The sequence below is a fragment of the Gallus gallus genome, chromosome 4 (genome assembly GCF_016699485.2).
Source record: "Gallus gallus isolate bGalGal1 chromosome 4, bGalGal1.mat.broiler.GRCg7b, whole genome shotgun sequence".
NCBI classification, from domain to species: Eukaryota; Metazoa; Chordata; class Aves; order Galliformes; family Phasianidae; genus Gallus; species Gallus gallus.
The window spans coordinates 15,855,341-15,873,077 of NC_052535.1; the positions used below are offsets into that span (position 1 = coordinate 15,855,341).

General features: G+C 39.3%; 1 long non-coding RNA gene across 1 annotated transcript in view; it reads right to left on the reverse strand.

Annotated features, from left to right (window-relative positions):
- Positions 1-5,062: 5,062 nt before the first annotated feature.
- LOC101750610 overlaps positions 5,063-17,737 on the reverse strand; it is a 478,463-nt gene continuing 465,788 nt past the window's right edge. The window contains exons 11-12 of the long non-coding RNA XR_006939090.1: positions 11,748-11,861; positions 5,063-7,047 (exon numbers count right to left, since the gene is read on the reverse strand). This is a non-coding gene — a long non-coding RNA (uncharacterized LOC101750610). The remainder of the gene's footprint in view (positions 7,048-11,747; positions 11,862-17,737) is intronic.

A 17,737-nucleotide genomic window follows, 5' to 3' on the forward strand; every position in this document is an offset into this window, starting at 1 on the left:
GTACCTGAAAACAATATAAATGAGGAAAAGCAGCGGGAGCTCTGTGAGCGAGTAGCCCGGTTACTTTGTGATGAGGCGTAGATGCAGGCGCCCATCTGCACAGCTCCAGGTTGCAGAATTTTCACTACTGTGTATAAGCGGAACTCTTCTCGTTTCTCTGACATTCCTTCACCTGCCTCCAGCAGCCTCTTTGCTGAGTGCTCCCATAAGCCTGAGAACATTGCTGCCAGCAAATGAAAACCAAGACTACTTTCATAACCATTTACCGCTATATCCTGAGTTGTAAGCAAGTTAATGACTGCACGTAATAAAATGGATACTTTGTAGCCAAACACAGTCAATGGCTGCACTTTTCCCTTCTAGCTTCAGCATTAATAACGAACTCTCTCCGTTTTGCTAAACTTAATCTATAAACAGAACAGCAGGGCCCGCCTATACATATTCATGTGAAAAACCCTCAAGAGGAATTAAAGGCAATAGCACTATCTATCTTCCTTACGTACTGAATGAATGAAGCACTGGCTCTGGGTTTTCAAAGTGTTACTGGTCGTCTCGGTCACCAGCCGTTGTTTCATCCTTACCCGGATGGTTTGCAAGCATATCACCTCTATTCGAAACGGCTTTCCAAATATGTCCAGTGAGAATGTTTATTTGCTCAGTGTACCTCATTTACCAAAAACGGTCCTGGGGAAAGAAAATTCCTCCTGTCACCAGTATGCATAAAAGGGGGAAAGACGCCTTTCCTAGCACCTGTAGACTGAAGCTGAACATCAGCAAACACACTATTTAGAGAGAGGGGAAGAGCTGCAGAAGTCTCCTCGTGCGAGTAGGGGTCAGAGCATCAACTCCCAGACAGAGAGACCTTTTGTAATAGGAAACCCCAAAACATTTTCTCAAAAGTCAGTACGATTATCACATCCTCGTGGTGCAGAATTGTTAATGCCGAGCAGCTAGTACATTTTATGAATTCATCACTTTGCTGTTGAACACTGGCATGCACTGATAGCTAGGCACAAAAAGCTCCAGCGCTGTACAGAAGTGGCATTCAGCCTTTGACAAGCGAAGAGCTACTTTGTCATCAAACAGAGGCTCACAAAACCATGAAAGAATGAACTGAATTTAAAATGGAGAAATGTGCACAGGCAGTTTATGCGAGAGTTAATACACTGCTCCAAACAAGTCAGCAAAATCCACAGCCAGGAACAGTGGTTTTCGGAGCACAGCCAAAGACCCGGACTCATTGGCTATCCGTCACCTGTCGCAGAAGACCAGCTCTGTGTAAGTCAATACTGCCCATATGTGTGTGGGTGCACTCACACCTCTATTTTTTGTTTCAAGTTGTCTGGGGGCAGCTGCCATATTACCTTCGAGACACCATGTGATGTTTTAATCAAATGTTAGCAAGGAGCTTGAGGCCGCTTAGAAGCCACAAATGGGATACAATATAGTGGGACGTTGAAATATGAAATATGACATCACCAATATAGCTCCTTTTTTTTTTTTTTTTTTTTTTTTTTTGCCCTTTGCGTCTGTTCTTTGTTGGGATGCTCTGTCTATTGCTTAAATTTTCCAAACTAATATGAAAATAAAAAAAAAAAAAAACAACAACACAACAAAGAAATACCCACCAAGCAAGATAACCCAGCTTGGGGTTTGAATAATAACCTTTTGGTCGATTTTATACCTTTATACTGTCCAGATGCTTAGATTAGGATAGCAAATGAATGGAAACGTGAGATTTCTGCATTCCAATCTCTAAAGTTTAGGGCAAGAAGCTTTTGCCATTTTTCAAACACTGAGTTTGGTTACAACCCAACTGTGCCATGTTTTCCTATGCAAACCTGCCACTGCCATCAGTGGGATTTCTGAATATATATATAAGGGAATGTATGGGAACTGGTTCTTTTTCCTCTTCAGTTTTTAAACTGCTAGAAGGATTTGTGTCAGCCTTGGGGGAAGAGAGGGAAGGAGGAGAATGTGAGGGAATGTGAACAGAGTTAGATAATGCTGTGTGCCAAATCCTTCCCAATGAACCTCCTGGCATGCTGCTGGTACGTTGGAACTGCTTCCAGAAGTGCTACATTTGCAAATGCAATATCTGCAGTCCCCAATGAGTAAGTTTTCTAACACAAATCCCATTCACAAATCTCATTACAAATAACAAATAATATTGCAATATTTGAGCATAGACCCACAAATACAGATTTTTTCTTATTCTTCTTTCAAGAAAAGGAAGGAAGGATGTTCAGAATTCCCTTTACTGAAATATTTATTCCCACTGCAAAAGAGTGAAGGGCACATTTTTTTGTAACCAAGGTCTCTATAAGATAAACATGAAACTCCAGCACAGCTGGTGCTTGACAGTGGAAGTATTTATCTCTTGGAATTCTCTTTTAAGGAGATCCTTCATTAGTAAAAGAACCTTCTTAATATTCACTCTCAGACTGCTTCTACTATTTGGTTCAAGGCAGTGCTTATTACTAAATATGTTATCTCGACATAGTAAGTTCCAGCAAATCTTAATATTTGGTGCTGAGGTTTCTGAAAGCCATAAATATTTGTTTTCAGAATTAAAATCAGAAAGGCAAACAATACATTTATTGGTGTTTCTTTTATGTAACCTAATACACTGACATACACCTAACTATTTTTTTCCACACAGCATTCCACATTCACATATTCTTTTTCATTTACCTTTCATGTTTTCATCTCTAACGCAACGAGGCTTTCAAACATCACTATTTCACCTTTTGAGCCTAGAGGAGAATTTGTTTCAGAAACTGGAAAGGATGTACTAAAAGGCTTGTTGAACCTGGCTGCAATAGGCCGATTTGTCTGCCTATTATTAGCAGCATCATAGCTTCCACAAAATAAGATTTTTCCACAAATGTGTGTTTTCATTCTATAACAAAGCTGAATGTGTTGCCTGATCCAATCCATAAAGTCTGATCCTTCAAGCTTCATGCCAACCGTTGCCATTTCATTACCGTCCAAATGACACATGACAAGACAGAAGTGTCACTTAAAATACATTACAAAGAGTTCTCCAGCTAGTTTTGAGATGTATTACTTTGTTGAGTGAGATGGTAACAGTGCAAAGGACTCTGAATGACTTGTAAGAACACAGTCATCTGATGGAGATGAACCATGCATTACTGTGACTGTGGGAAAGAATAACTGAATTTGTATCATCAAAATTGTATGTTTGAAAATCTGTGCAGATGTAGGACTGCAGAAGCAAACAACTCTTCTTTGTATATACCTTTTGTCAAAAACTGCAAGGGAGAGTCTTCTGGAAACTTCAACCAAATAAAACCAGTGGAGTCATATGGTAAGATGATGGATTGTCTTTTACTTTGTTGTAAGAACACCAACAAGGTGCTTTGCTTTTACTATTCAGGAGCAGAGGGAAAGATGAGCACACTTTCCTTCCTCTTTCAGTAATACAGGGCATTGGGCACCAGGAAATATCTAATTGTTCTTTTTCATCTGTCCTGGCTCTGGATTTTGCCCACCTACTCTGGCAGCAGGCCTGCATGACCCTGGTGGCTTGGTGACAAAATGGAATCAATCTTCATGGGAAAAGCTGCTACAAAACTCCCCAAGCCAAAGCTAGACAGGTTTCATTTGGTTATGTCAAGATGTACTGACAGTTTTAGTTAATTTTATCTGGTTTTATTTGCTGAGTCATTTGAAGTGGGTTCCCCTGTGCTTTCTGAGCAAGCTCAGGTGTTTTACTTTTCAGGGTTGCTTGGTGCAGTGAGCTGAACAGCTTTCCTGATATCAGTCACACAGTGTACCGTGCTGCGTGGTTGAGACTGACTCTTCACTGAGATATTTCATGAGATTCTGGCTGTAGAAGTTTAACTCAGATGCTTAAGGCAAGTCAGAAACTATGACAATAGCCTTGAGTAAGTGATGCTGGAAGCTGGTCCACCTTTAGTCAAGCTTTTTATAGGCAAGAGGCTTTTTGAACCTGTCTGTTAGTGAAACCACGGGGAGCTTCAGCAACCCAGAACGTTTCTGTATCTAGCAAGATATTTATGGCTTAGCCTCGTTATAGATTGTACATTGCATTTGTTGTAGGGGATTTTTTATGCTGCCACTGCAAAACAATTTCTTGCTTCAGCAGCTCCCAAACTTAAATTTTAGCCTACCATTCTCAGTCCACAAAACACAGGATTAGCACGCAACATTGAAAACAATCAAATAATCATTTGGGATTCATTCACAATTATTTTAGGCTTGTAAAGACTGTGTGACAATGCTGGTTAAGAACTGTAGAAAAGGGTATGTGGGAGAAGAACTTTATTACATCCCAGGTGCAACAGCACTGAAGTTAACAGTTACATTTTTGTACTGGCTCCAGTATGTTCATTCTACAGAGAAAGTTTCCTCACACTGTAAATTGTTGTAAATTAGCATTAATCTGACTGAAATGTCCTGAGCCATCCAGTTCTCAGGCTAATTCTATTAGGCAGATTTTTCCACATGCTAGTTTGAAATGTTATCATATGATGACAAATGTAAGCTTTTTTATTGGATTTATGTAAATCCTTTCTTCACTGAAGCTGGTGGAAGGGATCTGTGGTTGCTTATAGAATCCACACACTGAAAGGCAGCACAAATACCTTGTAAGAGACTATGTTTCCCTCAGCAAGCCCAAGCTTAGAACAACTGTTTCTGGTCCACTGAACACTTCTGCTCTTCTTCCTATTACAGCTTCAGAGGAGATGGCCAAAAACTTTCTACCTGTCTTTAGCACTGTCAGCTCCTAAGAAAGAATGCAGCTTCAGAGAGGAAGCAGGAGTGAAAAGAACGGGTGTAAATCTCTGCTCACCTTAGCTCTCTTATTTGTTCATTTCCACTGTAGCTTGTACTACAGAGTTTGTACGGTAGTTTGTGAACTTTAAGGGATTCTCATCCAAATGGCTTTCATTTGTTGCAGTTTTTATTAGAGAACTGGCACCTAAAAAGATTCATTCCGTGCAGCTATACACAGGTGAGTGAGAGACAGAAGGAACAAGGAAAATCTATCCTGAAGCCACTTTCCATACTTGGAAACCAGATCAATTAGATTCTTTAATCTCAGAAAGCGTGAATGCAACAAACAAACAAACAACAACAACGACGACAACAAAAAAACACCAAAAAACACAAAAAACCACCAAACCAACACAACCCCAAACGCTGAAATGGTCAGCTTCTAGCATACTCCATTGTTCAGCGTTGGTTTTTTTCTTAGTTCATTACACAGCGGGGCTGTAGTCCAGCTGGACATCCCAGGGCTCAGCTACAATACACATCATAACTAGTGCTGCAGGTACAGGAGTAGACCCATTGGCTGCAGCGGGGCTACTCACATTTAAAGTCATCATATACTAAAGTGCTTTGCTGGACTGGGGCCTCCGTATCTCAGACAAAAAAGCTTCCCTCAATGAATTTGCCAATTCCCCTTCCTAGAGGTCAAAGAAAAAGCAGCTTCTATTTCCTGATGAACTTGGGGGACCTTTTAAAACACATTACGTTCATTCTTTGGATATGTACTGAACATTAGTTGACCTTATCCACAGGAGAAATAAAATAGTCCTAGGGGAGCATAAAAGCTAAGGGTTAATTACAACACCTTAGATAGAGACCACTTTCTTAAATTTCTTTGTTCTTATTTATGTGGTTGTTTTTAATTCAAAGGCAATGTTCTATTTGGATGTGGAGATTCAAGTAACACTTTCCAAAATATGAAAAGCTAAATGCCACATTTACAATTGTTTCTGTGAAGGGCTGACTTTTATTAAAGTAACTGAGTAAATACAATTCTGAAGGTTTTGTTTCTCTTGTAAATTAAATGGTATGTTTGTAGATGGAAAGGTCAATTTTCAGTAAAGCTGAGCTTCAGAAAACATCACTTTTCTCAGCTAAATCAAAGGAGTTAATTAGTTTTACAGACGAAATACATAATATATAATTCTCTTATCTTTGTTTGAAAATCAATTGTTTATGGCGTAAAGAGGATATACTTGTCATCATTAGGTGTAAATGCTTTTTGCTGCAGCAGCAAATAGAGGCAACCTACCAAAAGCAGCCTCATAAACATCAGACAGGGAGATCCTCTGAGAGGTGCATATCCAAATCACACCTGATGCCAGATTTGACGTATTTAGAAAATGTATTCCATCTTATATGAAAATACCATCGTTTCTCTTAATTAAAAAAATGCACTACGAAAATACTGCTAGGCACTAAAACTGCAGTTTAATCCCTTTCCTCCTTGTTCTTAACTTGGATCTGTTGTTTATACTTTGGACAGAAAATTACTGGATTAAAAGACAGCACCTCCTAACTCTTTAACAGGCCCAGTCCTCCCTCTTTGTATAGCTGTGTGAAATCAAGGGAGAAAAGGGAATAGTTTTTTCTGTCTCCCTAGCATGTGCTCACACAGCATGCTATACAAAGATGGACTTTCCAGTGGGTTTCATGGGTGTCTCCAAAAAAAGACTTGGAGTCAGACGCGTGGAAGATGTTGGACGAATTCAGGTCTCTGCTGTAGAGATGACTGCATAGAGATGACCACAACAGACTGACTGCCAATTAGTTTTCTTCTCCAATGCCTACGGAGGGTATCCAGACATTTCTTGCAGAACTCACTTTCCCACAGAGCTCTGTACAGGTTAAATGCTATTTAGGAGCTGTTATTATTTACAGTTACAGAAATGTCTGTTCATAGAAATCGAACCTCATAATTTTTTCCTTCCGATGGATTCTGCACCACAAATTCCACATGCCCTTACCTTCTCCGAAGCAGCAGTACTTGCTTTATTTAAGAGTCATTTAAGTGTCATTATAGCTCTCTTTCTCCCTGTGAGCAGAAAAGATCTGGTGTCGATATTTGTTCTCACAGAGGGTGCCATTTGGGGATAAAAAAAAAAGAGAGACCACGATGAAATTGTCTGAAGAGACAAGTGAAAATAAAACAGCTGATGTCGAGCACTGAGATTTGTAATACGTGACGTGCTGACAAAAGACTCCCTCAGTAAAAGAAAGGGAAACCTAAAAGACAAACGTGAAAAAAAAATTACAGGCAGTTTTCCAAGCTGCTTCACTTCCATTACAAGCCACGTTGCCCAGTTCTTCACAGAGGTTCTGCCACATTTAAACTTGGCTGCTGTCACAGATAATCTAACCTTTAATTTGAACAGAAAAATATTAAACTGAATAAAATTCTCCTTGATCTAGAAGAGCTCTGGATGAAAGTGATTCCGATCCTCCATGTGGACCAGATCATTTCCTCTCAGGGACAGAGGTTAAATCACAGCTTCTACAGCAGGAGCAAGTCCACACTGCTCTCTTGCAGTCGGATCTAACGTGAGTCCAGCGCTACCAGACTAACCAAACAGCTTTGTGTAACAGTCAAGTGATGACTACACAGATGTGATTTAGTAACCATTTTTAATACTCTGGTCTTCTGTTCAATTGTCTGGAGGAATGCATTCTCCATATCTGAACGCTTTTGAGGCAAATAGCCAAGGATGCTCTGAGTTCATCTAGGTTGAAAGTAAAATGGCACATTCCATACTGTGAACAATGACTCCTGTTTAAAAACATCTCTGGCCAGTATATATACAGAAGGTGTGTGAAGAATATAGTATGACTGCTTAGCTATTACATGTGGACTTTTTCTACTTTATGTAGAACTCTGAAGTACAGAAGGGATACAGAGCTAGATATAGAGATACAGAATCTATAGGCACTGGGAGTTGAAGCAGGAGACATTAGAACATCACTTTTCTGATGTTCTCAGCGCTGCATATCCCAACCTGCTCTTGCCACACACAGTCTGCTTACTGCAGTTTCACAGCAAGACTATTAACAACATTATGCTCTTCTTGTGCCTCTCTTTGCCTATATACAGAGCAGCTCTATGGCAAACCTGTGCCCTCTAGCTTATTAAGTGGATCATTTTAAAAGGTACAGCCCCTCAGGTGGTATTACAGATGTTGAAATAGACAGAAAGGTTGTAAAGGATGCTAGAATTTTGGGACTGCAGTGGAAGTTCGGTTGAAAGTGAAAAATCAGCAGGCACAAGTAACTAAACTCTGCCAGTGCAGCCAATATATCATAGCAAAACACTGAGCTGTATGAATGCTGGAATCTTCAATCAGATATTGCTCATTTAAAAATGGAGCTGTGCAACAGTGGCCCTATCTCTTGTACTCATTTTTCTTGGAGCAGCAGTCTGACATTTCAAAAGATGAGAAGTACCTTTCAGCTTGAATACACTCAGAAATCTTTCTGTAAACACATTTGGCCTCATCTTGAGAAATGTCAGATCTCTGGAATGAACAGTGTGGGTACAATACTTGTGTCAGTATTTAGACAGTCACATGTAAGAGAGCAAGCATGGTTACAACCTTTAATACTGCACTTTGTTGCAAGTGGAGTAGCTATGAAAAGAAAATGCACGTTACTACAGGCCAACAACTTTGTCCTGTTTCACAAAATAGTAGCAAAGATAAGCAAATGATGGAGTCACAGGAGGGAAAGAAAGCATCTTTTACCCCCTTCTCTGTCTTGTTGTATTCAGGTCTCTGCATTGGTTGGTTCTTGGAAGAATCCTTTCTGACACTGGATGACAATCACGGTGTTCATTCATTATTGATATTTGTTGTTGGGGTTCAAATATTGACACCTGAAATCAAGTCCTTGCTGTGTTAAGCATTATATACAGAAAAAGTAAGCTTCTACCCTGGAAAGCTTGCAGTCCGGAGACAAAGCAATGTGAAGTGAGTGACAGCATACAAACAATGGCAGTGCGACTACTTGACCTGCGAGTTTACTGCAGTGGTTTTCAAACTAGAGTTTTTTGAGTCCCAAAGGCAGAGGTCCATTACCAGAGATGGCATTCCCTGGTACTGCACACAGAGCAGAAGCACGTGGCTCCTGAACTCAGGTGATTTATTAAAGCTGGGGAACATCACTGGCACTCCAATCCACATGCGGTACTATGATGTATTTTTCCTAAAGCAATTCATTCTCTTTCAGAGAATAAAATTTCCACTGACTCAATAAAATATGCTAAAATTGCTGATAATGGCTTTGCTTAGGATTAGGTGGGAAGCCATTATATCATAGTTTACACAGTTAATGTCCAGTATTGAGTGTGTGTATTGCAATGTATAATGGAATTGGAAAAAAATTACATTCAGATGCATTGTTGTTCAGTATTTTTAATAACATCAATATATCAACCTTCCTAATATTCTTTTTTATGGTTGAGTGCATCTGTTTGGTATGTTATAGTACGCAGGTAAATATTACAACATAATTTGGCAACTATTATGTTCAAGCTAGAATGCTCTTATTTCTAATCCCACTGCTTCTTCCCTTAAAACATCATCTTGTGCTAACACTGAGGAGCAAAAAGAATGACACACAGAACAACTATGTTCACTCTGAGAACACTCAGTGGCTTGTTAATTCTACACAAATATAGTGGGTAAAATTGGATATTACGTGATCTGATGTGACCAACACATGTGAAGTGACAGAGAAGGCCACGATCCCACATAGTCAAATGTGTCTTGCTTGTTTGCTTCTATTGTACAATTTCGTGCTCTGCACATGGCAGCTCTTGTGAGCAGAAAGAACAATTGTGTTGAAGTTCAGCTCAGACCCAGTGCTACCTGGATGGGACAAGCACAGGTGGTGTCCTCTGAAGGAACGATGTGGTATGGAGGAGTTACAGACATAGGCTCTTCAGAGAATTTAAAATCGCAGATAGTCCCTACTGAATGTTTGAAACAGTGAGGATAGGAGCCAATTCCCAAACTGTAGGCCATTTCTCAGGCCAAATTTTAAAGTTAGAATTAATCTCACCTTGTGTTAAATATCAAAAATTAGGCATCAGTCAAAGATAAACTGTCTGGGGCTCTGCTGTACATATTGCCAGGAGATAGGTGCCACCATAAGGCAATCCATATAACCCTAAACTGAGTCCAATAAAGATGGGATGAATGCCTTCAAGGACTGGCTGGATGGGGTTTTGAGTAACTTGATCTAGAGAAAGGTGTCCCTGCCCATGACAGAGGGGTAAGAACGGGATGGTCTATAGTTTCCCTTCCAACCCAAGTCATTTATGATTCTATGACTTTGTGATACTTCTTGGCCATACAGGTGAATTTAAACTGGACATCAAGTTTCTGGATGGCTAAAATCAAGAACTCCACGCAAAATATCTTCTCCAAATTGTGGAATTAGCAGAGTTTCTCAATTAAATAGCTGCAAACTTGGTTGCATTAGCAAAATAATTCATTTTCCTCTCCTCTTATACTTTGCCTACAAAAAAAAAACAAACTGGTTTTGTGCAAAGGTCCCCAGAACCTCTCAACTTGGAACAGTCTCTACAAGTTCACTGTTTTTTCTTTTTAAACTTGATAATTTGAAATTATCAACCAACAAAAAGAAGGAAAGATCTTCCAACAGAAACTGACATATTTAATATGATCTATTCCACATACCTTCAAGTGGAGTGGGTCTGACTAAGAACTGCACATTGTGCTGCGGCCTTGCCTGCAGTAAAGAACTACTGGATGCGGCTGTGCATGGCAAGATGGGGAGAGCACCCACATCAACCAGTGTGGGCTGCACACATATGTGTGCTGGCACTTCTAAATATTCAACGAACTTCAGCTTGGCTTGGAACTGAAGAAGCCTCTCATTCATGTGTACTGAAAAATAAACTTTGTAAGCCACCAAAGTGGGTTGTGGATTTTATTTCAGTGAGGTAAATGCATTTGTACAGTATTTACCTACCTCTAACATAATACAATTTTTTTTTTAGCCTTTAGATACACTTCGTTTTATATCTCAGATTTCAGTCTCCTTGATTTACTGGGATTATTAGGTAATGGAACTTCTTTGATCCTTTAAACCAAACTGAAATGGAAGACAGACTTAGAAAGAACTACCACAGATGAGATTTGGCAAGGAATCAATATTTTACAGTTTAAATATGTATTAATCTGTAGCAGAACTAAACCATTTTAACTTTTTATACAGATATTATTTTACCCTTGTGAAAGTGTATAAATAGTGCATAAAAAGTGTCTATTATGGACTTATTTTGCTGAATGTTATTTATAGTACACTTACCTCATTGGGGAAAAGTAATAGCTAGTGATATCTGCCCGGGGAAAAATTATTGGGTGGTGGTTTCAAACAAGCTTGAAACATATAGACAGTCAATTCCCAGTGAATTGGGAGTTATAACAGGAGTTCTGGCTCTAAATCATAGTAGCAGTTTTAAAAATCCAGCTCCTCCTTTCCCACTTTATCTTTAGCTGAGTTCATTTTATCTTTCATTTGCTTATTGTGACTTTCTCAGGCAATTTGAAGCTGCTTCAGAAACAATAACAGGCAAAATATATACATGCAGCCTTTCACTATTAGAGGTACTGCATGCTGAATTAGAGTTGGGCTCATGGTCATCTCTCTAATTCATCCCTTTATTAGACCTACAAAGGAAGCGGTGCTTTCATGTTATGGACTATCAAGTGCAGACGCGGAGGTAATACAGAATATCACTGAGAGAAGTTGGTGTACTGGACAGCTGCACTATAACAACCAAGCAAATGCACTCCTGAGCTCCTGGCCAAACTGGCCAGCATGGCTTTGTGCCTTCAGCCCATGGAGGCTGCTGGCCCTACAGAGTGCCTTCCAGTGAGCACCCATAGGACTTTGGTCTTGCTTACCTTTAGAAAAAAAACAGCTCCTTCCTAAAGTGGTGGAATGCTGGAGCAGATGATCTTCGAGGGCTTTTCCAACCTTGGTGATTCTGTGATTCTAAAGTGAGTCCTAAGTGTTGCCTGATAAGAAAAACAACCAAAAGTACTCAGCCTCTGAAAAGCTTCTGTAAATGGACAAAAATTACAACCAGAATTACTCTTAGTACCTTGTAGTCTTTTGTAACAAAGCCAATTAAAATGTAAACAAAAAAATTACAGTGGAAGTAAGTAAAAGGTAGTGATACCTCTTACTTTAACAATGCTGATAGTATTGATAAAATGATAAATAATGTGATTTTATCTTGTGGATAACTGAAACCGAGTGTAGATCATTTAAATGCTTCTGCTTTGAACCAGCCATTTCAATTCCAATTTCCTCTTAGTAAAGAGCTCTAAAATAAGAAGTATAAAAATAACTGCAAAGTACCCTTTTCTTTGCTTCTTCTGTATAATCTACAACAGCCATCTACAATGTATACTCTTAACACAGCAGAAAAAAACCCTCTGTTGTTAATAAGAAAAAAAAGTTGTACAAAAAATGTGGCATGGAGAAACAGTTGATATAATTTAAAGTTAGGTCCTCGGTCAAATTAAGACCTAACAATATTGAAAATAACTAGAAAAAGGTTTCAGGGTAAGGAGATAAGCAGGTAAACTTGACACCAGAGAAATGCCTAACATCTAGATGTATCTGTAAGTTCATTTTAGGCACTGATGTTTCTGCCCTGCTAAAGTATAAGTCTGATTCACTGCACTTGTTTCACCTTAAGTTTCCCTCAGTAACCAACTTTCCTTTGTTGAAGACTCATTTGTACATTGTCTCTCTGCAATTATTAGCATCACTGTTTAGCATTTATATAATAGCAGTGTGGTCATACGAGATCAAGGAATAATGGATGTACAGCACATCCAGAAAGAAAAATACTTCCCGAGAGATGTTATCAAGGCTCATATCTTACTGTCTGTGATATACACCACATCTGAAAAAAAGTCAGAAGGCTGTACACGCATGAGAGATGAATAGATGGGACAAGCAAAGGTGTTATGATTGCTATTCCCATTTTGGAGGTAAAAAGCTGAGACTGAAAAATAGACTTGTCCAAAAGTTCTGAGGGACTAGGTGACAGGATAAAACTGACAGTGAATCCTAAACCAAGACATTAGCCCTAAAATCAGGGAGAACCATTTCTGCAAGAAATGTTAACATGAATATAGTTAAGCATGAAATGATTTAAAACTATTAAAAAACCACACCAACATTTGCAACAAAATATTGAGTGGTATATGAACTTTTTAATGCCTTTTTTCTCTCTTTGCTTGATAACCCAAAAATATCATCTATGATTACTTAAAAATGTACTCTTTTGTTCTACTTGTTTTCCAATACCAAAAACTGATCCTAAGTCAAAGTTATGAATCACTGATTCCATCTTTTCCTTAACTTGACATGGGCTGTCTGCTTACTGAAATATTCTCCTTTTCTCATCTCTTTGCTAGGGTGGTTCTTCCAACCAGGGTACAATTTTTGTCTGTGGGTGTTACACAATGTGCACAGAAAAGAGCTGTATAATATGGTATGCACAAATGGTGTATAATAGGCAAACACTTCAACCCTGTTGCAGAGGGGGATTTGTCTGCATTAAATTGTTAAGTCTGCTTTGCATTTGGGCTAACATCAATATTGTGGCTTCATTAGTTCTTACTTGCCCCTGGGCTACCTGCTATGCCATTATACTCTTCAAGAAGCTATATTTGATCTCTTGTTCTGAAATTTTAGGATTTAAATTATACATATTTGGTAATACATACCTAGAAGCAGTTAGTCTCTTCTGGATATCATCAATACACAATTGAAATTACACGATTTCAAGAAAATAAAACTTGTGAGAAATGTTCTTAGTGTTATTATAGAGAACACCTGCCGAAGGTACAGCAGAGAGGCAGGGCTCTGCATCCATCACATATGGCGATATTTTACAGTTTAAGATACAGTGGGTGAGATCCTGATGACAGTGTAGTGACTAGCAAAGCTCCCACCCATTCCAATGAGATTAGAATTTCAGTCCATATGTGCACCAGCATGCAAAGCTAGTAATGTTTATAGCATCCACGGTGAGCTGTACTAGCTGATAGTTCATCCTGGAATATATTGCTTTGAAGTCTCTTGGTACCGAATGCTGCTGCTACAAAAGGAAAAGCAGTGGCATGAATCACTCTCTTGGTACAGTGGAAAAAGCTTTTGTGTGACTATTGGTTCCTAATGTGAGAGATTAGAACTTGCCTGCAGTTCCCTAGTATGTGCAAGGCAGATATGGAGGCCTCTTGACTCAGCAGTCAGCTCATGGCGGTGCTCTTTGGAATGACGGGGTTCAGTTTCATACTTCCCTGAGAGACAAATGTACACAGTGACAGATGCAACCAAATTCCCCTTTAATCTCAAGTGAACAGCACTTGTACTTGAGTGTACAAGTTTTTGGGGCAACTGTAACTCGGCACCAGTTGCCACTGGCCTGCATCTGTTTCGCAGTAGGACCAAAATGTTTGAGGGGCAGGACTACACATGTATCTTGGAATACAGGTTTACATCTATAGAGCAGCAGAGGGCTGGAGCAGTCAAGTTTTGTCTTAATACCACAGTATGACAGAATTCTCTATAGACAAGTGCATTAGTCCATGCTACTGTTATTGCACAAGCTGGAGCTGAAGGACCACCAGACAGCCATGAACTGAGCTACCTTTGCCCATGTGGATATATTTTGTTTACATGGCAGGTTATACAGATTTGTTTATCTTGTCTTAGCATATTTATCTAACATTCATCTATATAAATTTTATTTTGTTATTATATAGATCTATATTTATATAAATATTAAATATATGTTATTAGCCATCTATAATTATTACCATATTTCATATTTATTAATTATACTTACAGATTACCATGAAGCACATAGCCGACAAATGCTGAGCGAGCACCCTGCTGCCCACTCAGACCAGCTTCTTTACTGCCTGGACCTGTGGCTAATGGCTGCAGTTCTTTCCAGTCTCTGAAAGTTGCTTTTCTTTACTTGAAAGCATGCTGAAGGCAACCAAGTGTAACGGCAATTGTACTGAAAACTACAGATTTGTTATAGTCCTCTTTTCTTATCAGTTAGTGCTGATCTCTAAATGCTGTACAAAAATGACCCATACCTAGGAAAAGTTGAAGACCAATGTATAACACCTTAAGAAAGAACTGTTGGTGGTTTTTCTTTATACTTGAATGTTTCATAGCAGCAAAACAGATGTTATCTGGAACTTTCTGGTGAGTAATAATAAACCCCCCCCCCCCCCCATCTAATAATTAGTAAAGCAGTCATGCTAACAGGGAGGACTTTCCCAGGAGTTAATTTCCAGAAAGGCTTGGTACACTTAGCTGAAAAGAAACACCCTCTCCATCAGTCATTATTGCTTAAATAAAGCCCAAATTGGTGCATTTTTCATACATGGATAACACCTGCAGGCAATATTCCTTTAAAATGTGCATATAATAGGAAGTTTATATAGAGAAAAGTAGGCATATCTGTGCAAAAGCTATCCCTCTGTGAAATCAGTTGAAATATCTTGTGTATACTGCCAATACAGGGAGGTAGAAGAGTGAAAAGATCAGGTGCTGATCCATCAAGGAGTTTTCCCAGAAGCTTTTTTGTTTGATATCTGGGGAAGTTAGCCCCCCCACACATGCTGAGATGCCATGGAGATAGCCAAACTTTTAGAGTTAGGCAATCCTGGGACAAATATTGAGAAGTTAAGAAGGCAATGACATGAGTTCTTTCAGTCACTTTAAGAAGGTATTATTCCCAGTGGTCCACTCACGGTATTTTGCTGGCAGCTAACACCCAACAGCATTCAGCAGATGATGCACACGTTTCAGTGGCTCCAGCTCAGATCTGGTAAACTTGGTCCAACTCCACTGCTGCTAAGGTTAATCTAAGGCACCAGGTAGGCACTGCAGGACCAAGGCTCTAGCAGATACTCCCTCTGTGTTTTTCCGAGGGAGTGGTAACTTCTGGTGAGACACACAGACTCAGTAATATCAACTGCTATAGCAGAGCGTCAGAGCTCTCTCAATATTCAGAGGGTATTGGAGCTTTGAAGGCATCAGAATTAAGAACCTTACCCTGGGAAAGGAAGTTAGTCAATTAGATAATTTGGTCTGAAACTCAGTCAGGAGCTTCAGAAAATACTATCTTATACTTCCACTTGTGTCTCACTGCCTCGGCTTTCAGTATTCAGCTTAATTGAAACATCTTCCTCATTTCATATCAACTACAGGACCAAGCCCACATAACTCACTGTGAGCTTGTTCTCTTTGTTCCCAATGCTCTTGTTGTTCTACGGCCCAGTTTTAATTGGATGGGAATTAAAGGTTTGAAAAATAACTAGGTCAAGGAAAAAATGTTATGTTTCTATTTGCCATGCGTCAAGATCCAGAAGTTACTAATCTTTTTTTCTTTTTTTTCAAGCTTTTCCAGGTGTTACGTCTCCATAAATTCAGGCTTGAACAGCCCTATTAGAGGTACTTTACTCTAGGCCTCTTACAGTACTTTTAAATATTTTATGTCGTTTCAGCAGTAAACCCAGGCAGCATCTGCTAAACTTCATGGCTTCCCCCTAAATTTTCCTGTCACTCTTGTCCTCGGCATGCTGGTTTTAAGAATGAAGATGACAGTACCTATAAATGCATTGAAATCTACTGCTTACTATTATTATTTTCCTCATAGTTTCTCTTATTTGAACAGGGAAATAACTAGGAAATGTTGCTTTCAGGAATCTTCCCCAGACAAAGAACACAGCCAGAGGCTTTTGAAGCACAAACCAAATGTCCAGCTCTGGGTTTGGAGGATAAATACCCATGACAGCAAGGATTCTCTGACTGGCTCCCTACTTTAAGCAAAGTGTTCTACTGTAGCACTGAAAGTAACGGAAGTATTGCGGAACACAGACTCAACAATGATGTGTGGTCTGGCCTTCGTTAATCAACTCACTTGCAAAGCTGGTGGCATTACTCATGAGAATTGTGGTATACATTCACCCTGAAGAATAAATCGATCAATCCAAGGAAATTGGTTAAGTCTTTTACATCTATATATGTTCACTGGCTAATCTCTAGACCAGCAAAGCTAAGGCACTTCAAGATTTCCTCTGCAAAGTGTAGGCTGAATCATTTTCTTACAGCAAAAAAGACTAATAGGCCCTAAGCAACCTCAAGCTGCTGAGAGAAGGACTGATGTTTCATTCTTTTTACTGCTAATAGCTTTTTGAACGCTAACAGTAGGTGGCAATTAACTTTAAAATCAGAGAATAGTTTGCAGGCCATTTTGTGGAGATACCCCTGTCATGGTTTCATAAAATGTATATGCTACTCTGTTTTGAGGTTCTGAGGGGATTATCTTGAAGGAGTCAAAGATTTTTTCAGGACTGTCCCACTGCACTGTGGCAGGCTCATCTCAGCATTAATTGCATCTCAGTTTCTGGGAGGAAAATTCAAACAAAACACTTAAAAAAAATATACATTGCAATTCCCAATCTGTAGTGTTGACTGTTCCACACTGGCTGAGAGATGTGGGAGAAGGACTGCCTAAATAATGACCAGCAGGGAAAATATTTTCTCTAGGCTTCTGAAGAAGATAGACCTCTAGCTAAACTGCACTGCAGACTGTCTCGTAGGGAAGTACCCAGTATGTAACAGCCCATTTGCACTTGCATCTTCTTTTTCTATCATAAAAGAAAGATTCAAACTTGTGCTTCAGAACAAAGAAAGCAGCAGAGCTATTCTTAAAAGCGGCTGTCAATGGGCTTTTGATGCAAATGAATACACACAGTTTATCTCTTCTTTATCTCACAAGAATTATTGAAGCAGATTTCAACTCTAAATGAAATTGATAGATTTGCATATCCTTTTGCTGTATTATTAA